General features: G+C 40.7%; 1 protein-coding gene across 13 annotated transcripts in view; it reads right to left on the bottom strand.

Moving 5' to 3' along the window:
* Positions 1 to 21,264, bottom strand: part of LOC149468331 (uncharacterized) — a 654,932-nt gene that overhangs the window by 70,134 nt on the left and 563,534 nt on the right. For 7 of the 13 annotated variants that reach the window (XM_089670290.1, XM_089670291.1, XM_089670293.1 and 4 more), the window contains 2 exons: positions 17,511 to 17,632; positions 11,318 to 11,369 (listed from right to left, as the gene is read on the bottom strand). The exons of the other annotated variants lie outside the window; for them this stretch is intronic. The gene's annotated coding sequence lies outside the window, so the exon portion shown is untranslated. The remainder of the gene's footprint in view (positions 1 to 11,317; positions 11,370 to 17,510; positions 17,633 to 21,264) is intronic. 13 annotated transcript variants of the gene reach the window in all.

Here is a 21,264-nt window from a genome sequence, read left to right as displayed (position 1 = left end):
CTGTGTGAATTCCATTCTCTATACCATAGTTTGAAGATCCTATAACTTTCACACAGAGCAATCAATATTCACTTACTGGGATTTGTTTTTACCAAAAACATGTAGCAGAAAAATAGCACAAAAAAATAAATCAAATACCACTGAAAGAAAGCTCTATTTGTGTGAAAAAAGGAATGAAATTTTGTTTGGGTACAGCTATTTTCTTTCTGTTGTAGTTAATAATTTGAAAAAAAAAAACAAAAATTAAAAAACAAAAACAATTATACCGTTATGGTTTCTATTATTGATATTATACACTTTTTTGCTTTGAATCTAGGAGCCAGCTAAAAAGAGTTATGAGACATTTTTTTTTAGCTTAGTGTAGGTTGACAGCATCTGGGACTTCACGCAATGGGATCTGCCATGCGGCAATCATTGCAAAACAGCACCATGTTTTTAGGCGCCATTGAAAATGGAACCTGAACCTGCGTTTTGCGATCACAGTGATTCTACTGCAATCCCAAACACCCAGATGTGAATGGAGCCACCTTAATTCACATATGCAATTCTAGATTCATTTTGAAACTCACAGATTCGCATGAAAGGCTAGATATTTTGTGTTCCTATTGAGGTGGTCCACACAGATGTGATCCACACACACTGTGTTTTGGGTGCCATTATGAAAAGGGTCCTGTGCACGTTTGTAGCTATGCGTTCCAGACTCGCAAGTGATAGAGCAGACTGGCATATGGAGATAAGTGTTCACATAGGATTGCTATTGACAGAAGTTTTCCCATTGATGTCCATGGGAGACGTTTTCCCATAGAAGTCCACGGGAGACGTTTTTCCATTGAAGTCCACGGGAGACTTTTTTCCATTGAAGTCCACGGGATGCGATTTCCCATTAAAGTGCACGGGACACGATTTACTATTAAAATGCACAGGGCACAATTTCCCATTAAATTGCAAAGGGCACAATTTCCCATTAAGGTGCAAGGGGCACGATTTCCCATTAAACTGCATTAAATCAGGAGTGGGGGGGTGAAAGAGAAGTAGTGATGTGGTCTGCATCATCGAGCAGGTGCGGCCTAATTTTACAGCGGGCGTTAAAGAGACATTGTTGCACCAATGATCTCTGTATGCTATACTGTATGTATGCTGTCCCTGCCTACCACGTAAAAATCTTCCCCAGTGAAAACTTTACAACTTTTATTCCCTAAAAAACCAACACCCATCACTCACCTATGCACCTCCTATCCACTGCTCACCTCTCCCCCATGTCCAAAGCTCTCCTCTGTACCACTGTTCAAAGCTCACGCCTGTCCACAGCTCACCCATGTATCCCTCTCCAAAGCTCACCTCTATATCTCTGTCCAAAGCTCACCCCTGTATCCCTCTCCAAAGCTCACCTCTATATCTCTGTCCAAAGCTCACTCCTGTACCCCAGCCCACAGCTCACTTCTGTACCCTTCTCCAAAGCTTACTTCTGTACCCCTGCCCACAGCTCACCCCTATACCATGACCACAGTTCACTTCTGTACTCCGTCTCCAAAGCTCACCTCTGTACCCCTGCCAAATCTCACCCCCATACCCTGTCCACAGTTCACCTCTGTACCCCTGTCTATGGCTCACCCATGTACCCTGCCCGCAGCTCACCCTTGTACCCCTGTCCACCTCTCACCCCAGTACCCTGCTCGCAGCTCACATCTTTACCCCTGTCCACCGCTCACCCCTGTACCCTGCCTGCAGCTCACCCCAATACCCTGGCTGCAGCTCACCTCTGTACTCCTCTCCAAAGTTAACCTCTGTACCCTGCCACAGCTCACCCCTGTACCCTACCCACAGTTCACCTCTGTACCCCTTTACACCGCTCACCCCTGTACCCTGCTTGCAGCTCACATCTTTACCCCTGTCAACCGCTCACCCCTGTACCCTGCCCGCAGCTCACCCCAGGACCTTGCCCGCAGCTCACCCCAGTACCCCTGTCCACCTGTCACCCCAATACCCGTCCCGCAGCTCAACCCAATACCCTGGCTGCAGCTCACCTCTGTACTCCTCTCTAAAGCTCACCTCTGTATCCCTGCCACAGCTCACCCGTGTACCCTGCCCACAGTTCACCTCTGTACCCCTTTCCATCACTCACCCCTCTACCCTGCTCGCAGCTCACATCTTTACCCCTGGCAACCGCTCACCTTTGTACCCTGCCCGCAGCTCACTCCTGTACCCTGCCCGTAGATCACCCCTGTACCCTACTCGCAGCTCACCCCAGCACCTTGCCCAAAGTTCACACCCTGTACTCCTCTCCAAAGCTCATTTCTGCACCCACCAGCAACAGAAGAATTTACTTTTATGCTAAAATAAATATTAACGTTAAACTTTCACCAGTGCTCATCTCTGCCCTCCACGCTTTTCTCATCAATTCTTACTTCTGCACCCCTCACCTAATCTGCCCACAGATTAAAAAGATCAGAGAGCCAGAATAGAATTGCCAGGCTTAGTAGCTGATAAGCTGGAGGGTGGTAGGGCGGGATGGCTTACTAGCTGATGAGCGGGAGGGAGGGCAGAAAGTGCCAGCGCCTCGTGTGTGGACACTGCACACTCCCCATTCAGAGGTGCAGAGATAAAGAGGCTAGTTAGAGCTGAAGCTGCAAGTGCTTAAGTCACTGGAATGAATGATGTGAGTGCCGTGCATTCTTTCTGCACTGTGTGCAAGGGCAGGGAGAGCTGTAGAGAGCCGCCCGCTGGGTTAGCTCAGCTGTGCTGTCACAGGGGAGCCGGGCAGTAGATAGTGCTGAGCACAGGGCTGGTGTTGGAAGTAGCGGAATGCCATTCCGCCATGTTCCAGATGCAAAAAAAAGCCCTGAATATCTCACTTTACTAGTTTCTTCCCCGGCCAGGAACACAAGGACCAGGAAATTACATTTTACATGCCACTTCTGGCTCATTAACAGAAAGGGAAGATCCATTTACTGATCTTCCTCCCATCTACCCAGCGGCACACAGCATGCTGGTTCTGGGTTCGCCCATGGGTGTAGAATCTGGAAATCCAGTGAAAGGAGGAGCTAAGATTGCTGGTGGGTGGATATCAGAAGAGAAGGTTTAGGGCCACCTTTTAGGAATAGTTCACCTTTCCACCAAATCTGTCAATGCACATGTTAACCTTTCAGAAAAAAATTTTTTTTATTCTTTTTCTATTTAACATACAAAAAAAAAAAAAAAAAAAAAAAAAAGGATGGTGATTGGCCGGCTGTAAGGGGTGGAGGAGGCCGGATTTTTTTTTTTTTTTTTTTTTAAGCATCTTGCAAAAAAGAAAAAGTAGCGTGATTGGCTGGCTATAAGGGGAGGATGAGGAGGCAGGATTCTGTTTTGTGACACTAAATGATATCTTTATTTTTCAAAACAATCCGTACACATCTATCACTTAATGTCTGTATAATCTATTTCTCTGCCTCCATCTAACATCCTCTGTGAGCTCCAAAACATCTCCTTTTCCCTCTCACTTCTGTTTTTGAAAATAACATGTGAGGTGAGATCGGCATTTTCCGAGATATGTGGAATCGATCTGGCAGAAGTGCTTGAGTGTAACTAGTTTTTTTTTTTTTTTACACATTTTTTACTAAACTTTCTAAACTTTTTATTTTTCTATCACATAGGGACAAAAGATCCCTATGTGATGCATTTTTGGTGACAGGTTCTCTTTAATGAGACATTAGGGTCTAAAAAATCCCTGATATCTCACCTGCGCTTCAATGAAACTAATAGAGTGCAGACTGCACTCCACTAGTTTCTTCACCAGCCATACTGGCTGGGGAAAGTGACATTTTATATGTCGCTTCCGTGTCATTAACAGAAATGGGAGATCAGCAAGCATTCTGTAAGGACTTGGGTCTGAGACTGTGACTTCTGTGATGCCCGGCTGTGGCTCTTCTCGCTGTGCTATCCTATGGACAACCTTGCCTTGCAGCTTGTTTCTGGGGAACCTTGAACTCCTTTCTCTACCCACGGACTTCCCGATTTAAGCCATGTCCCTACACTTTCTATTAGCCAGATTATTGTGTTCTTCTCCAGCCCGTATGTTGCTCCTTTCACTACTGTTGTCTTCTGTATCTTCACTAACGCTCGTTACTGACCTTGGCTTGTACTGTATATCAACTTCACTTCTGTTCAGGGGCGGACTGACCATTTGGGAACTCGGGCAGTGCCGGAGGGCCCGATGTCAGAAGAGGGCCCCATGAGATGCCACTGGTACCTTTCATAGGCTTTTTTGGGTGTGGTTTGAGTGTGGGCGAGTACACAGGGGCCCCATGATAACCTATTGCCCGGGGGCCCCATGAGTTGTCAGTCCGCCCCTGCTTCTGTTTGATCCCAAACTGAAACCATTCATTATCAACCTTTGGCTTAATGCTCGACTTCGCTTCCACTTAATCCCAACCGTAAACCACTTCTTACTGACCATTGGCTTGCTTACTGACTAGCTTTCTGCTTGATCCCTACCTGCTACATCTGCTACCACACTCCGGCTTAATCACCTCCTGGTGGGGTGATTCTGAGGAGCACGAGCTTGCACTAGCATGCAGCAAATACTATCTCCACAATCACACCTATATTAAGATTAAGGGAAACCCTACTGGCAAATTTAAAAAACAACTTCAGAATTTAGTTATGAACGCAAAAGATGTGGGAATCCTAGATGAGAAGGAAACAAAATATCTTATTCCTTCCAAATGTAAAATCCCAGTGTTCTATTATCTGCCAAAAATCCATAAGAGTTTAAATTTAGAGAAAAATTAAAATAGATTTATTTTTGCAGCCTATTGTAAAACAAATGCCTGCCTATTAGAAGGATGGACAGGATATCACTGAATTGATTGAGAATATAGAGGTCACACAGAATACCATACTAGTTACTATTGATGTAAATTCATTATATACTAGCATCAGACATGAAGAGGGTATTGGAGCAGTTAAATGGGCTCTAAAGAATACACTGAGATCCATCGGAGGCAGAGGAAATTCATCATTCAATTACTAGAGATCGGCATGCTTAACAATGATTTCTGGTATGAAGGAGATTTTTGTCCAGAAAAAAAGTGTGGCAATGGGTGCAAAATTTGCACCTAGCCTAGCAAATATGTTCATGGCGAGATGGGAACATGAAGAAAGTTTTGGGAAGGTATGGAAAGGGTTAAGAACATGGAAGAGATTTACAGATGATATCCTGGTGATATGGAGTCACTACAGGTTTTTTTTAAAACACAGAAAATAATCCACGGTTTTTCCCAGACTATAAATGTTGAATCAGTAAATTTTCTAGATTTATGTATTTTTAAAGATAATGAGAGATTATATACAAAAACATACTTTAACCACTTGCCCTCCTGAGGATTTACCCCCCTTCCCAACCAGGACTCTTTTTGCTACTCGGCGCTACACTAATTCAACTTATAATTGCGCGGTCATGCAATGCTGCACCCAAACGAAATTTCGGTGGTATTTGATCACCTGTGCGCTTTTTATTTTTCACGCTATAAAGAAAAAAAAATAAAAAAATTTTGAAAAACGATATTTTTTACTTTCAGCTATAAAAAATATATAGTAAACTCAAAGTTAGTTATAAATTTAGGCCAAAATATATTCTGCTACATGTTTTTGGTAAAAAAAAATCCCAATAAATGTATATTGATTGCTTTGTGTGCAAGTTATAGCGTCTAAAAACTATGATATAGATACTGCAATTTACGCCATTTTTTTGCTATACAGCACTGCGCTAGTTTAACGGACAATTGGCCGGTCATGCAATACAGTACATAAATGAAATTTACATCCTTTTTTTTTTTCACAAATTGAGCTTTTTTTTGCTATAAAACATGTCCACTAAAAAAAATTTGGACTTTTTGCTATAAGACATGTCCACTAAAAACATGTAAAAATCAAATTTAGTCATAAATTTCTACCAAAATGTATTCTGCGACATGTGTTTGCTTAAAAAAAATCCCAATACATGTAAATTAATTGGTTTACGTGAAAGTTATGGTGTCTACAAATGGCGGGAAAGATACTGGGATTTTTTTTTTATTATACTAATAATGGCGGCGATCTATGACTTATGGCGGTGATCAGTGATTTATGACAGTGATCAGCGACTTATGGTGGGACTGCGGCGGACATTTTGACACAGGGGGGGAACTGACTTGGGGTCATTGACATCCCCAGTGACACCAATACAGTGAGCGCAAAAAAAAAAACCACTGACACTGTACTAATGGCACTGGGGAGGAAGGATTTAACTTTTTTATTCAATGAAAGAGTGCGGGGGTGTGTACTGCACGGGAACACGCTGATCCGGAGAGATAAACTCTTCTCTCTACAACGTCCTGTACTCCATAACCTGATTCTGTTGCCTGTATCTGATCTGACCCTGACTAAGAAAGAACTCCGCCTGCACCAACCCGGCTTGTCCCTGACTATCCGCTTGCCTGCTCCCTTGTACCTGATCTACCCGATTGATCCTGACTCGGCTTGTCTGATGCTGCTGCACCTACGTTCCTGTATCCGCACCTGGCCTGTATCCTGGTTACCGCCATACCTGCTGCTGAAACTACGTTCCTGTATCGTACCTGGCCTGTATCCTGGTTGCCGCCATACCTGCTGCTGAAACTAGGTTCCTGCATCCGCACCTGGCCTGTATCCTGGTTGCCGCCATACCTACCTGCTGCTGCACCTATGTTCCTGCATCTGCACCTGGCCTGTATCCTGGTTGCCGCCATACCTACCTGCTGCTGCACTTACACTCCTGCACCCGCACCTGGCCTGCACCCGGATCTTCTGAGTCATCACCTGCCTACAGTCATCTCAAGACCCACCAGGCACTCGTGCCACTCCTGGCTCGGTGCCCTCTGACCCCACTATCAGGGGCTCCGAGCGGGAGTAGAAAGAGGACGCCCTCCTCTCCACGTCAGGCTCCCCAACCAGGTACGTGACAGTTACCAAATAAACCTGGGTTTATATATAGAAAGGCATCGAATCTATGGACCAAGCTGGTTCAAAATATAATTTCCCCTCCAAGGAAAAATCCAATTAAGATGTTTGATCTCAAAGGGTTTTTCCCATGTAAAAAGTGTCATATTTGTAAAACAACAGGGATGAAAACTAGGAAAATAGAGAGCTTTATGTCACAGGTTATGAAGAAAGAATTTAAGATTGATTAGTTCATAACATGCACTACCCCTTATGTGACCTATTTATTGGAAAGTTCATGTAAACTTCAATATGTAGGCAGAACGACTAGGCCACTGTATAAAAGACTCAGAGAACATGTCTAATATGAAGAAGGGGAAGAAGGACCATAATTTGTCCAGGCATTTTAGAGACGTCCACAAATGTGATCCAACACAATAACGATTTTGTGGAATAGATAAAGTGGAGGGACACTGGAGAGGAAGTAACAAAATTATAGAAATCTCTAAAAATGAAATGTTTTGAATTTTCCAACTGGACACTTTGAAACCTAAAGGTCTGAATGTTGATCTGGACATTAATTGTTTTATTTCAGACACAGAAATAGTTTTATTACAGTATATATTATATTAAATAGGGATTTAAGTCTAAATCTCCTATACCCAGCTCTGGGATATTAGCATACTGGTGGAGTGTAATGGTAATTACTATTTATATTCTAGCTGGGCTTTTAGCTCATTAAAGAGATATCGTTTGGATGACGAGTTCTATTAGTTTCTATTAGTTTCTAGTCTATTTTAGTTATTTTAGAATAGATATTTAGGGGATTAGGAGTAGTTGCCTTTCTGCTGGATTATAGGTATTTTAGATTAACTATTGGTATTTTAATACATGGTAATTGGGTTTTATCATAACTGTGTCTAGGTGCCTTATTTGTATTTTTAAACTCATAAATGTTTAACCAAAATTGTATAGTTTTATATATGGGTAAAATATTCCCATTTATTTGTCCACTAATAGATTTATGAGGTATAATATGCTATGGGGATTATTTATAGGATTCATTTGCATATAGTGTTATGGATATTGTATATTAATAACAATTAATTTATTCATATTTATTTATGAGATAGCCGGGGGATTTTTTTAAAAATTGTGTATTTATTATTATTATTTATTTATCTAATATTTATTTGAATAGTGGATGGATAGTGCATATACAATTGATACCACTAGATGGCGTTGGGTATACTATTATGCATTGCTGCTATTGTTATTGTATGTAAGTATATATGTGCGGGTATAGAGTGTTATGTCAGTTATGCCCCCCTGATATGTATATAGAGCATTATACATACTTGCATTTATATACTGGCCCATTTGAGTTGATGGTTTTCATTTATTTTATCAGTGGGCTAATGCCCTATTTCAAGATGGAGCAATCGGTCTGTGTTAAGGGGAGGAGTGAGAGTATATAAGTGGCCGCCGATCTGACGTACACACCCTTTGTAAAGAAGTCGGAAGTGACGAAACGCGTCAAGGACGTGACGTCGGACATAGACGTAGACCGGAAGTTGCGGAGTGGCCATCTTGATTGAAGTTTATTCACTGATTGACGTTTTTTCTGAGGATTCATGTTCCCCGCAATGGAGGATAATGTGTTTTACTACTGTTTTAATTGTAAGCATAACTTTAATAAACTAGACCCTTTTTCTAAGACTTACTACACTCTAAGGATCTTGTTCTTTGACCCATGTCATGATGCCATATGGAGACTGAGCAGGGCAGGGATTATCAGATGAGGAGAGCCATTTATACTTGTGGAAGTGTTTAGTCCGGTAAGGTGCATGGTGTGTAAGGTGACGGGGAGTGGATTCACATTACACTAATGCTGTGAAAAATAAGGGGAGCACTTTTTGGTATCCCAAAGGATATTGCACTATTGCATGTTTTTGTCGGAGGTAATACTGATGGGAGAAAAGGACGGCTTGGAGCACCAGTTTTTGTGTATTATTATGAGATTGAAAGTCATTTACAAGTTTTCATAGGGTAAGGGTGTTTAATACAGCCGCTTAGAAGTGGACACTGAGTGGCTTGACACTTTATTAGCACCGGGTGGTTATTATATTCCCTAATGTTTTGTGGGGTAATGCACTATGCAGAATTTTCTTTTTGAGGAACACATGGATATAAAGAAAGCCTTTTTTATTATTATTATTATTATTATTATTATACTGTATTTATAAAGCGCCAATAGTTCGCTCAGCGCTGTACATTACTTTATGAAGGTGAATTAATTTTAGGAGCACAAATTCACATTGATTTGAGGATATCACAGACGTCAAGAGACTGTTTTCCTAAATACTATCTCCACCATCAGGAGCTCTGGTGAAGACCGGTTGGTACTTAGACCCTGCACCTCGGGTAACCCTGCATCATCCATTAGGATGACCTGCCAATGTACTTATCCTGCTGGTCTGTGGGAACCTCTCTACTGCTACAGCTACTGGTCTTCGGGCCTGACCCCAGGCCAAGACCTATTCACTGATCTACCTCCCCTCTACCTAGCAGCATCAATCATTCTGGTCCTGAGTTTCAGATGGGGACAAAAAGTCCGGAAAAAATAATGAGGGTGCATGGGGTTAACAGGCATTCTTGGGGGCATGTGGAAGAAATCCAGCAGAAGTGCTTGGGTATAACTTAAATTTTTTACACAATTTTTTCTAAGTCTTTTTTTCCCCATCACATAGGGGACATAAAGTCCCTCATGTGATGCATTTTTGGTGATTGACTCTTGATGTCTCACCTGCTCTGGAATGAAACTAATAGAGTGCAGTTCTCGTACTGGCTGGGAAAAGGGACACCACCACCCAGAAGTAACTCTTATATGTCCCTTCTGAGTCATTAACGGGAAGGGGAGATCAGCAAATGGACATTTACAGATCTCCCTAACAACTACATGGTGGTATCTGCCATGCTCGTCCCAGGATAACTGGGATCAGGCACGGAGCCTGGAAATCTGGTGGAGGAGGAACCAAGATTGCCAGTGGGGGACACCAGAAGAGGACGTTTGGGTCCACTCTGTGCAATACCATTACACAGAGAAGGAAAGAATGACATGTTTGTTATTTTACTTTAAAAAAAAAAAAAAACCAGAATTTGCAACCGCTTTAACAGGAAAGGGAGAGCTCCCTCCCTTCTACCCGCTATGCTGGGGCTGGGTTTGCTAAGCGCAGTGCCTGGAAATACAGGTGTAATATGGTGGAAAAGGAACTTAGACTTTAGAGGGTCAGTTCACCTTTCCCTAACATTTGCCAATACATTTTAAGTGCCTTGCAAAGAAGAGAAAGGAGTGTGATTGGCCGGCTATAAGGGGAGGAGGCAGGATTTTTTTTTTTTTAAGCATCTTGCAAAAAAAAAAACAGAAAGGCGCATGATTGGTTGGCTATAAAGGGAGGAGGAGGCTGCAATTTTCTTTTTTTTAAGCATCTTGCAAAAAAGAGAAAGGACCGTGATTAGCTGGCTATCAGGGGAGGAGACCGGATTTTTTTTAAGCATCTTGCAAAAAAGAGATTGACTGGATAGCTATAAGGGAAGGAGGAGGCCTGATTTTTTTTTTCTAAAACAGGTCTGGTTCTAAAGTGCAATTCAACAGACATGTTATGAACAAGCCTTTATTTAGAATTACTGCTCCGGATGGTGCTAATGTGAGACCCCTTCAATATAATGTAATGACCACCCAGCCCAGAGAATGAGTATATGCAACTTTCTGAAAACAGAACTAAACTTCCATTGCCATAATCAGTGAGCAGGCAGGCTTTTTATTGCTAAAGAGACATGCAGTGTTTCTGCAGTAAAATACAGCTGCCCGCTGTCTTCTCTGGCTATGTAAACTGAGCTGCACATGCGTATGGTCACTGTGTGCTGGGATGATGACCTCCTGAGCATGTGCAGAAATGACTTCATCCTGCACCAGCCAACGAAGATGGCTGATAGCTAACACTGCCAGGGGAATCATATGCATGGTCGTGTGTGAAGATATGCGCATGTGTATAATACAACTCTCAAAAACAAGAACTGGACGTGCCCCAACTCATGCACATGTGTAAGCACATTAGCATGGTCAGCACACTCACGCACATGAGCTTGAGCGAGCATGGGTGTTTGGCACTCACTTGCCTGGTTGCGGTGATATTCAGATGGTAGGGTTAGAATTTGGCGTAAAAAACATGAAAGCATGAATCCATCCTGCCTTGTATCCTACGGTTCAGGCGGGTGGTGGTGGTATAATACACACACATCAATTCAGGGAAGTCAAACCTCTTGCTCTATATGTTGAATTTATTCCAGGTAACAACTGCACAACAATGGTTGAGCTTACCTGCACCTGGTGAAGAGTGGGGACACTTGAAACGGTTGTGCAACTGTTAAACCTGAAATGAATTAAACATATTGAGTGAGACATTTTGGAATGCAACGACTTTCCTGGATTGATAGGTCTCTGTGACAGTTTGGAGCCTGTCAGTTACCGGCTATATTTATATATACTGTATCTCTAATCTTACAAATGTATCGGGCTACATTGGATCCAATCAAGCTCTGTATATATATCTCCAAGGGCCAATTATACATGACAGAAGCAGAGCACACTGGAGAGTGCAGATAAAACCACTTTAATAAAGAAAACATTTACATTGTACCTGCATACAAGTGAGTTGATCAGTGCCTATCACCAGAATCTGCTCATCCAGAGGTATACCATATTCCAGTTAACTATGGAAACCATCCCCCAAATGTTTGGGATTTTTATAGGCAGAAATACTCAAACAGGTATAAAAGTAAACTTTTTTTGTAGATTCACAATAAATAAAACAATACTTATAAAATACAGTCATGGCAAAAATTACTAGCACCCCTACATTTCTGTCAGACAATGCACCACTTCGCCCCAGAAAATTGTTGCAATTATAAATGTTTAGGCATTCTCATATTTATTTCTTTTGTTTGTTTTGGTATGAGACATAAAAGTGGAGGAACAAAAAGCCAAATCTGACACATTCAATGCAAAATGCCAAAAATGGAATGGACAAAATTATTGGTACCTTCAACCCACCAGTTACAGTACATAGGGAAAACTTGAAATGTACAATTTGTCATGCAAGACCCCAAGCGTTTCAGAGTCATAATGCTCCTTCTTAAGTGATATTTCTGCATGAAAGATAGTGTGATCTATGGAACAGAAATTGCAATTTTTGAATACATACACTATCAATATACAGATATATGTAAGTATGCAATACTCACACTAGAGTGAATCAAAAGTTCAAACATCAGCCGTAGCATAAAAACAAACCACATGGCCACCACTTCCCCACTTGCGTCCCCTTATGGTTCCAGCTATCTGTGGCTCATCAAACAGTCACTGGGGCCGTCTAAGTGATAGGTACATAAGGTAGGCTGCATTGATGTCAGTCAATACAATCAAAAAAAGATGTAAAAAGGAAGTAACTGCCAAACACCCACCAACTGCTGTTTATGATAGATGTCTGCACAGATAAGGGCAAAAAGCATCCATCTAAGATGACAGTTAGTATTGGATGTTGGAACAGAAGACAGTTTTCTACAAGAGAAACAAAATGTATAAATATATATATATATATATCAAAACATTCATTTAGAAGTATATTAAAGTAGAGGCAAATATTTCAGTGGAGAAGCATTAAACAGAGGCTCCCAAGTCACCAAAACAAACATATCCACCAAGTCAATATACTCACCAAATTGTAATCGATCTTATTTATTTTGGTGATTTGGGTGCCTCTGTTTAATGCCCCCAGTGAAATATATGCCTCTACTTTAATATACTTTCAAAAGAAAATCTTTGATTGAGATATATATATATTATACATATTATATATACAGTATATATATATATATATATATACATACATACATACATACATACACACACACACACACACACATACATACATACAGTGCTCAGTATATATATATATATATATATATATATATATATATATACACACATATATATATACACATACATACAGGTATATAACTTGTATATAATTCTCTTCTGTTCCACCATCCCAATACTATTTATCATCTTATATGGATGCTTTTGAAATTATCTGTAGACATCTATCATGAATAGCAATTGGTGGGGTGTTTTGCAGTTTCTTCCCTTTTCACATCTTTTTTGATTGTATTGACTGATACTAATGCAGCCTTCTTTACTTACCATATCACTTAGGCAGCCCCAGTGGCTGTTTTTAACTTTTCACTCACTATAGTGTGAACAGGGGCAGACTGACCATTTGGAAACTCAGGCACTGCTCGAGGACCCGTGGTCAGTAGGGGGCCCCATGAGATGCCCCTGGTACCTTTTTCATCGGCTTTTTTGAGTTTGGGCAAGGACACAGGGGCCCCATGATCCCCTATTGCCCGGGGCCCCATGAGTTGTCAGTTCGCCCCTGAGTGTGAGTATTGCATTCTTATATAGATATATTGATTTTGATGCATCGTATATATAATGATATTCTATACATTCTAAAATTGCAATTTCAGTTCCATAGATTACCCCACTCTCTATTCAGAAATACCCCGAAGAAGGAGCTTTATGACTCTGAAACACTCGGGATCTTGTATGACAAATTCTACATTTCAAGTTTTCAAAGTGGCACATAATTGTGAAGTGGAAGGAATGAGAAATGGTTTTCAACATTTTTTATAAATAAATATGTGAAAAGTGTGCCGTGCATTTGTATCCAGCCCCCCGGAGTCAATACTTTGTAGAACCACCTTTCACTGCAAATACAGCTGCAAGTCTTTTTGGGGATGTCTCTACCAGCTTTGCACATCTAGAGAGTGAAATTTTTGCCCATTCATCTGTGCAAAATAGCTCAAGATCTGTCAGACTGGATGGAGAGTGTCTGTGAACAGCAATTTTCAAGTCTTGCCACACATTCTCAATTGGATTTAGGTCTGGGCTTTGACTGGGCCATTCTAACACATGAATATGCTTTGATCTAAACCATTCCATTGTAGCTCTGGCTGTATGTTTAGGGTCGTAGTCCTGCTGGAAGGTAAACCTCCACCCCGGTCTCAAGTCTTCTGAAGACTTTAACAGGGTTTCTTTTAACCACTTCAAGTCCGGACACTTTCACCCCCTTCCAGGCCAATTCAGCTTTCAGCGCTATCACACTTTGAATGACAATTGTGCAGTTATGCAAGACTGTACCCATATGAATTTTTTAGCATTTGTTTTGAGACAGATAAAGCTTTATTTTGGTGCTATTTATTCACCATTGTGATTTTTATTTTTTTGCTATATAAATGAAAAAGTCCAAAAATTTAGAAAAAAAAGTGTTTTTCTTATAACATTTTGCAAATACATAATATTTCAACATAAATCTTGACCAACATTTATTCAGTTATCTTTTTAGTAAAAACAAATAACCCGAATTAGTTTATAATCAAAAATTATAATAAAAAAATATATATATGTATTTTGATTTTATTTTTTTATATTATAATTTATTTTTTTTTTTTTTACATACTGTCACCCTAGCAGTACAGTGTCACCATGGTGACAATATACTACTTGTGGGGGTGATGAAGATTTTTTTTTTTTCTTTTACACTGATTGCCTTTACACCCATAAAGGCTGTAAAAGCAATAATTTCTCCTTCTCTCTGGCTGCATTCTTGCAGCCATTGAGAAATACTGTGTGAGCTGTGATTGGTCACAGCTTGTCAAATGGTACAAGGGTGTTATGAATAGCCTTGTACCATGTGACCTCTGTGATCATTCACAGATGTCACACGTAGTAAGCAATGATGTCAGAAAAGACATCTTGCTTACTACTCTGCAAGTGATCACTGATTGGCTAATCAGTGATCACATGAATGGGACCTCACACGACGATCGGTGTTCCACTGTGTCCGGAGGACACTCCCAGGGAGCGCGCACACGCAGGGAGAGGGCCACCCGCTCATGCACTGCCACCGTCCAGGCGTTTATATATAACAGCCAGATGGCAGGTGGTTAAGATTGCCCTGTATTTAGCTCCATCCATCTTCCCATGAACTCTGACCAGCTTCCCTGTTCTTGCTGAAGAAAAGCATACCCACAACATGATGCTGCCACCACCATGTTTTACGGTGGGGATGGTGTGTTCAGGGTGATGTGATTTGCAATGTTAGTTTTCTACCACACATATCGTTTTGCTTTTAATACAAAAAGTTCAATTTTGGTCTCATCTGACCAGAGCAATTTCTTCCACGTGTTTGCGGTGTTCCCCACATGTCTTCTCTCAAACTGCAAACTGGACTTCTTATGGCTTTCTTTCAACAATGGCTTTCTTCTTGCCACTCTTTCATAAAGGCCAGATTTGTGGAGTGCACAACTAATAGTTCTCCTGTGGACAGATTCTCACACCTGAGCTATGGATCACTGCAGCTCCTCCACAGTTACCATGAGCCCCTTGGCTGCTTCTCTGATTAATGCTCTCCTTCCCCTGCCTGTCAGTTTAGGTGGACGGCCATGTCTCGGTAGGTTTGCAGTTGTGCCACTCTTTCCATTTTCGAATGATGGATTGAACAGTGCTCCGTGAGATGTTCAAAGCTTGGGATGCTTTTTTATAACATAACCCTGCATTAAACCTCTCCACAATTTTATCCCTGACCTGTCTCGTGTGTTCCTTAGCCTTCATGATGCTGTTTGTTCACTAATGTTCTCTAACAAACCTCTGAGGGCTTCACAGAACAGCTGGATTTATACTGATATTAAATTATACATAGATGGACTGATTAGATGATTTCTGAAGGCAGTTGGTTCCACTAGATTTTACTTAGGGGTATCTGAATACAAATGCACGCCCCACTTTTTGAAAACCATTTCTCATTTTCCTTCCACTTCACAATTATGTGCCACTTTGTGTTGGTCTATCACATAAAATCCCAATAAAAATATATTTACGTTTTTGGTTGTAACATGACAAAATGTGGACAATTTCAAGGGGTATGAATACTTTTTCAAGGCACTGTATACACCATAGTTTGTGGTCTATAACTTTCCTACAGACTAAATAATAAACACTGATTTGAGTTATTTTCACCAAAGAAATGTAGCAGAATACATCTCGGCCTAAATTTAGGAAGAACAATTATTTATTTGCAAAATTTTATAACAGAAACAAAGAAAAATGTGTTTCTTTTTTCAAAAATGTTTTTTTTTTTAAATTTAGCAAAAAATAAAAAACTGAGTGGTGATTAACCCCTCACCTACAGGGCACTTTCACCCCCTTCCTGCCCAGGCCAATTTTCAGCTGTTAGTGCTGTCGCACTTTCAACAACAATTGCACAGTCATGCAGCACTGTACCCATATGAATTTTTTATACGTTTATTTCACACAAATACAGCTTTCTTTTGGTGGTATTTAACTGCTTCCCGTTTGCCCTAAAGCAAAAATACTGCTATAGATCGGCACGGGTGCACAAAATCACATATATATATATATATATACATGCGAGTTTGCATTTATAGGTAGGGGGCGCGCGCTCCCTACCTGCGCCGTCATTCGCGGCCATCAATCACCGAGTTCCAGCCGGTGATTACTCGTGATTACTTGCCGTGCCCGGTGATTGCCGACCATCTCCAAAAACAGTTCTCCTCCCTGTCAGCTCCTGCACACTGCTTTGCATGGCTGTGCAGCGAAGCACAAACACACAGCCCCTAGTGAAACAGCACACAGCTAATCCTTTGATTGCCCCACATGTTAACCCCTTCCTGTCCAGTGCCATTAGTACAGTGTCAGTGGTTTTTACTAGGGATATCAGTGACACCAAGTCAGTTTCCCCAGTGTCTGAATGCCCATTGCAGTCCCGCAGTCCTGCTAAAAGTCACTGATCGCCGACATTACTAGTAAAAAAAAAAAATCCACTATATATACCGCCATTTGTAAACGCTATAACTTTTACGTAAACCAATTAATTTACACGTATTGGGATTTTTTTTTAGCAAAGACATGTCGCAGAATATATTTTGGCCTAAATTTATGACAAAATTCGATTTTTAAAATTCTTTTACTGGACATGTTTAATATCAAAAAGTCAAAAATATTGTTTTTTTTTCTCAAAATTGTCGATCTTATTTTTTTTTTTATAGCACAAAAAATAAAAAACGCACAGGTGATCAAATACCACTGAAATAAAGCTCAATTCATGGGGAACAAAAGGACATAAATTCCATTCGGGTGCAGCGTTGTGTAACCGCGCAATTGTCAGTTAAAAAGTACCACAGCACCCGCAATGCCAAAAAATGGCATGGTCAGGAAGGGGCGGGGGGGGGGGGGGGGGATAAATTCTCAGGAGGGCAAGTGGTCTTTCCTGGACCGGCTGAGTGATGTAGGCTGACAGGGGGTTTTAGAAAACGGGTCACGTGAGTGCTGAATGAACTGCACTACGGTGATTCCCAGGAGAAGTAGAGCCAACGAGCTTTGGCTTTACTCCTCCTTTAACGAACCCTTAAAAAGAAAAAACTATGGCACTCACCTCAGTGACAATGTAGACCAAATAGGGGAGAGCTTTGTTCACTTTGGCATTCTGTCTCTTTCCATTTTCTCCTTCACTGATTATACCTCAAGCGCGACACACAAATAGTTGCTCTTCATCTTCTGAAACGCAATCAAATAATTCATTACTTGGATACCTCAGTAAAACATGTCATCTGTACAACAGAAGACCCCATTTCTGTGTGGAAGAGGGATAAAAATTAAATTATATCTGCAGCCTGTTGGTTCCTTTCCCCCCTGCATTGGTGGTCAAAGTAGTGAAAGTTACCCCCCTGCATTGGGGATCACCTACCTGATTACAAAACTTTATTTACATAGTTACATAGTTAGTCTGGCTGAAATAAGACAAAAGTCCATCCAGTTAACCATTAATAAAAAAAAAAAAAAGTTAAAGTCCTATACCCACAGTTGATCCAGAGGAAGGCAAAAAAAAACCAGCAAAGCATGATCCAATTTTCTCCTGCAGGGAAAAAAAATCCTTCCTTATCCCCCGAAAGGCAATCGGATATTTCCTGGATCAACTTTATCTATAAATGTTAGTATCCAGTTATATTCTGTGTATCCAAGAAAGAATACAGGCCTTTTTTTTAAAGCAATCCACTAAGCTGGCCAGAACCAACTCTTGAGGGAGTCTATTCCACATTTTCACAGCTCTCACTGTGAAGAAATCTTGCCATGTCGAGATTAAATTTCTTTTCCTCCAGACGTAAAGAGTGCCCCCTTGTCCTCTGTGATGACCTCAGGGTGAATAACTCTACACCGAGTTCACTACATGAACCACGGATGTATTTATACATGTTGATCATATCCCCCCTAAATCTCCTCTTCTCAAGAGAAAATAAATTCAGTTCTTATAATCTTTCCTCATAGCTGAGCTCCTCCATGCCTCGTATCAGTTTGGTTGCCCTTCTCTGTACTTTCTCCAGTTCCCCAATGTTCTTTTTGTGAATTGGTGCACAAAACTGAACTGCATATTCCAGATGAGGTCTTACTAATGATTTGTACAGGGGTAAAATGATATCTCTCTCTCTGGAGTCTATACCACTTTTAATACAAGAGAGGATTTTGCTCGCTTTAGAAACCGCAGCCATTATTAAGCTTGTGATCTACCAGAACCCCCAGATCCTTCTCCACCATTGATTCCCCCAGTTGTACCCCCCCCAGTATGTATGATGCATGCATATTCTCAACCCCCAAGTGCATCAGCTTACATTTATCAACATTAAACTTCATTTGCCACATAGTTGCCCAAATAAACAGTGCATTGAGCTCGGCTTGTAAATTGAAGACATCCTGTAAGGACGTTATTCCACTGCACAGCTTGGTGTCATCTGCAAAGACTGAAATGGGATTTTTAATTCCAGACCCTATATCACTTATAAATATATTAAAAAGTAAGGGTCCCAACACTGAACCTTGGGGTACACCACTGATGACCTCAGACCATTCAGAGTATGAATCATTAACAATTACTCAAACTTACATTAACAAAATGTAAACAATGTCTTGGTTACCATGGTAAGCAAATGTAAACAATGTCTTGGTTACCATGCTAACTAAATGTAAACAATGGCTTGCTTAAAGTGCATGTTATGGCAAAACTAGCTATTACTGATTTCTGATTGTTGTCTGTGTCTTCAATGGGGAGATTCAACATCTATCACCAAGACAAAATCAAACATTTATGAACAAATCGACTAAGGGGGCTGTTCAGCTGATAGTTTTCCACCGAGCTCCTTTAACAAAAGTCAATTGAACAATCAATTTTTGTCAAGCTGGAAGATGTGGACAGGGGCAGCATGAATCAACTGAAACTCAAGCCATGCATAGCAGCAAAAAAACACCAATTATCCTGATAGAGTAAGGAAGGCTAAAAAACTATATAAAAAACAACAACTTTTGGCTATACAAATACTTCAAATGAACGACTATCTACTTCATATTTGTCTAAACTCCCTTAAACATCATTTTCTGATTTCCGAGTGATGAGTGAAAAGCAGCTGACAAAAACAATTAGAAAACACCCACAAAAATAGGGATCCTCACATATGTACAATAAAGACTGCCGTCAAGAGACAACTTGCAGGGGTTTCCTCGGCCTGCTCACACAGGGAAAAAAACAAAAAAAATGATTAGGAGCTAGGTAAAATAAACTACTAAAAACCTTTTGTTTCCCTTCACACGGGTGAGCCAATCAGGTCCCCCTGTCAGTTTTTCAGCTGGAACTAAAACAGAAATTCTATACAAGTCTATGGGCACTAGGGTTGCACCTCATCCCCTTAAACCTGAACACATATTAATTACACAGGTTCTGTGGCTGATTAAGGTGGTCATTAAACTCACCTGGTGCCTTATCTGTATTAACTCAGCCTCAGAACCTGGGTATATAAATATGTGTTCGGTTTTAAAGGGATGAGGTGGCAACCCTAATGGGCACATGAATGTAAATAGTCGTGTGTCCATTTACATTCGCTTACTTCTGAGTCCAACCATTTCTGGGGGGAAAAAATGAAAAAGTCTGAGCCTTTTTCCATTTTTTCCAACAGGACGGAACAGAGGACATCTAAAGTATATGGCTGATAACAGATCTAATATGGATCCTGAAAACTCAGTTTTTTTAATGGAGCTAAACACTGAACAAAAACGTAGCATCCATCCTGTTCTGCTCAATTCAGTGGGGGATCTATTTAAGGTGCCCGTGTGAAAGGGGCCTTGGGCTGTATGTATATTGTACGGTGATTTTTTTTTCTTAGGCTTCTCAAATGCCCTTATTACTCATTAAGCCTGGATTCACACCTACATGATTTACCACACATGAATTTCCACTGAAATAGAAGATCAGCATAGAACTTCAGCTGCTATAACTCTGTATCGGCAAATCTTGCCAAAGGTATCCTCTCTGCTTATGCTTTTTTCCTCATCGCATGCTCAGATTGAATTGTCCAGGTTTGTAAAAGTTTTCCATTAGCGCAACAAATTAGGCATTGAACGCACTGTATTTTAGGAGCTGCACCTTAAAGTTGAGCTCAAGACCCATCAATTGGAGTAGTTTTCTATACATAAAGAAAAAAAATCATTACATTTACCAAGCTTAAGAACTAGAGTGTCAGGATAAAAAAAAATATCACCGAGAGCATCACTGACCTTCATAAAATATTTAAGTAAAACAGAATTTCATTCAGCTAAAGGGAAGTATGTGCAGTAACGTCTATTGATTACAAGACTGCTGTTTACACAGCCATCAGAGAAGAGGAACACATCAGACTGCAGAGAAGAGGGACATCCCAACACAGCCTGGGAAACGGTTTAAATGAGCAAAATAAGATGTCAGAAAAGTGTATGTAAGAAAACAAGAAAAATACATTTCTTCAGTATATATCGTCAATAAATACACACCTCCCCGTGGTTTATCCCTATTGTTTTCCATGTGCCCTGGTCACACCAGATCGCTGGTGTGATGTACAGTGAGGAAATATACAGACATGCTGCATTTTCATACAGTGGAACAAATAGGAACTGCATGTCCCCACACAGCACTGCAGTGCAGAGATATGGATGAAGTGGGACTATGTGACACTTCACCAGGGGTGTTGACATTTTTGAAAAAACTACTTTTCCAGGGACTAAATCGGGGCCCCAATCTACTTGTCCCTCATGACAATCTACTTGTCCAGATAAAAAAAAAAAACAACTTAACCAAAACCATATTTAAATCTGAGGTGATTTTAGGAATC

The sequence above is a fragment of the Staurois parvus genome, unplaced genomic scaffold (genome assembly GCF_062004578.1).
Source record: "Staurois parvus isolate SC_StPar_1 unplaced genomic scaffold, SC_StPar_1.0 ptg000089l, whole genome shotgun sequence".
In the NCBI taxonomy this organism is placed as follows: domain Eukaryota; kingdom Metazoa; phylum Chordata; class Amphibia; order Anura; family Ranidae; genus Staurois; species Staurois parvus.
The sequence above is the reverse complement of the archived record's forward strand: the minus strand, read 5'-3'. Positions and strand labels throughout refer to the sequence as shown.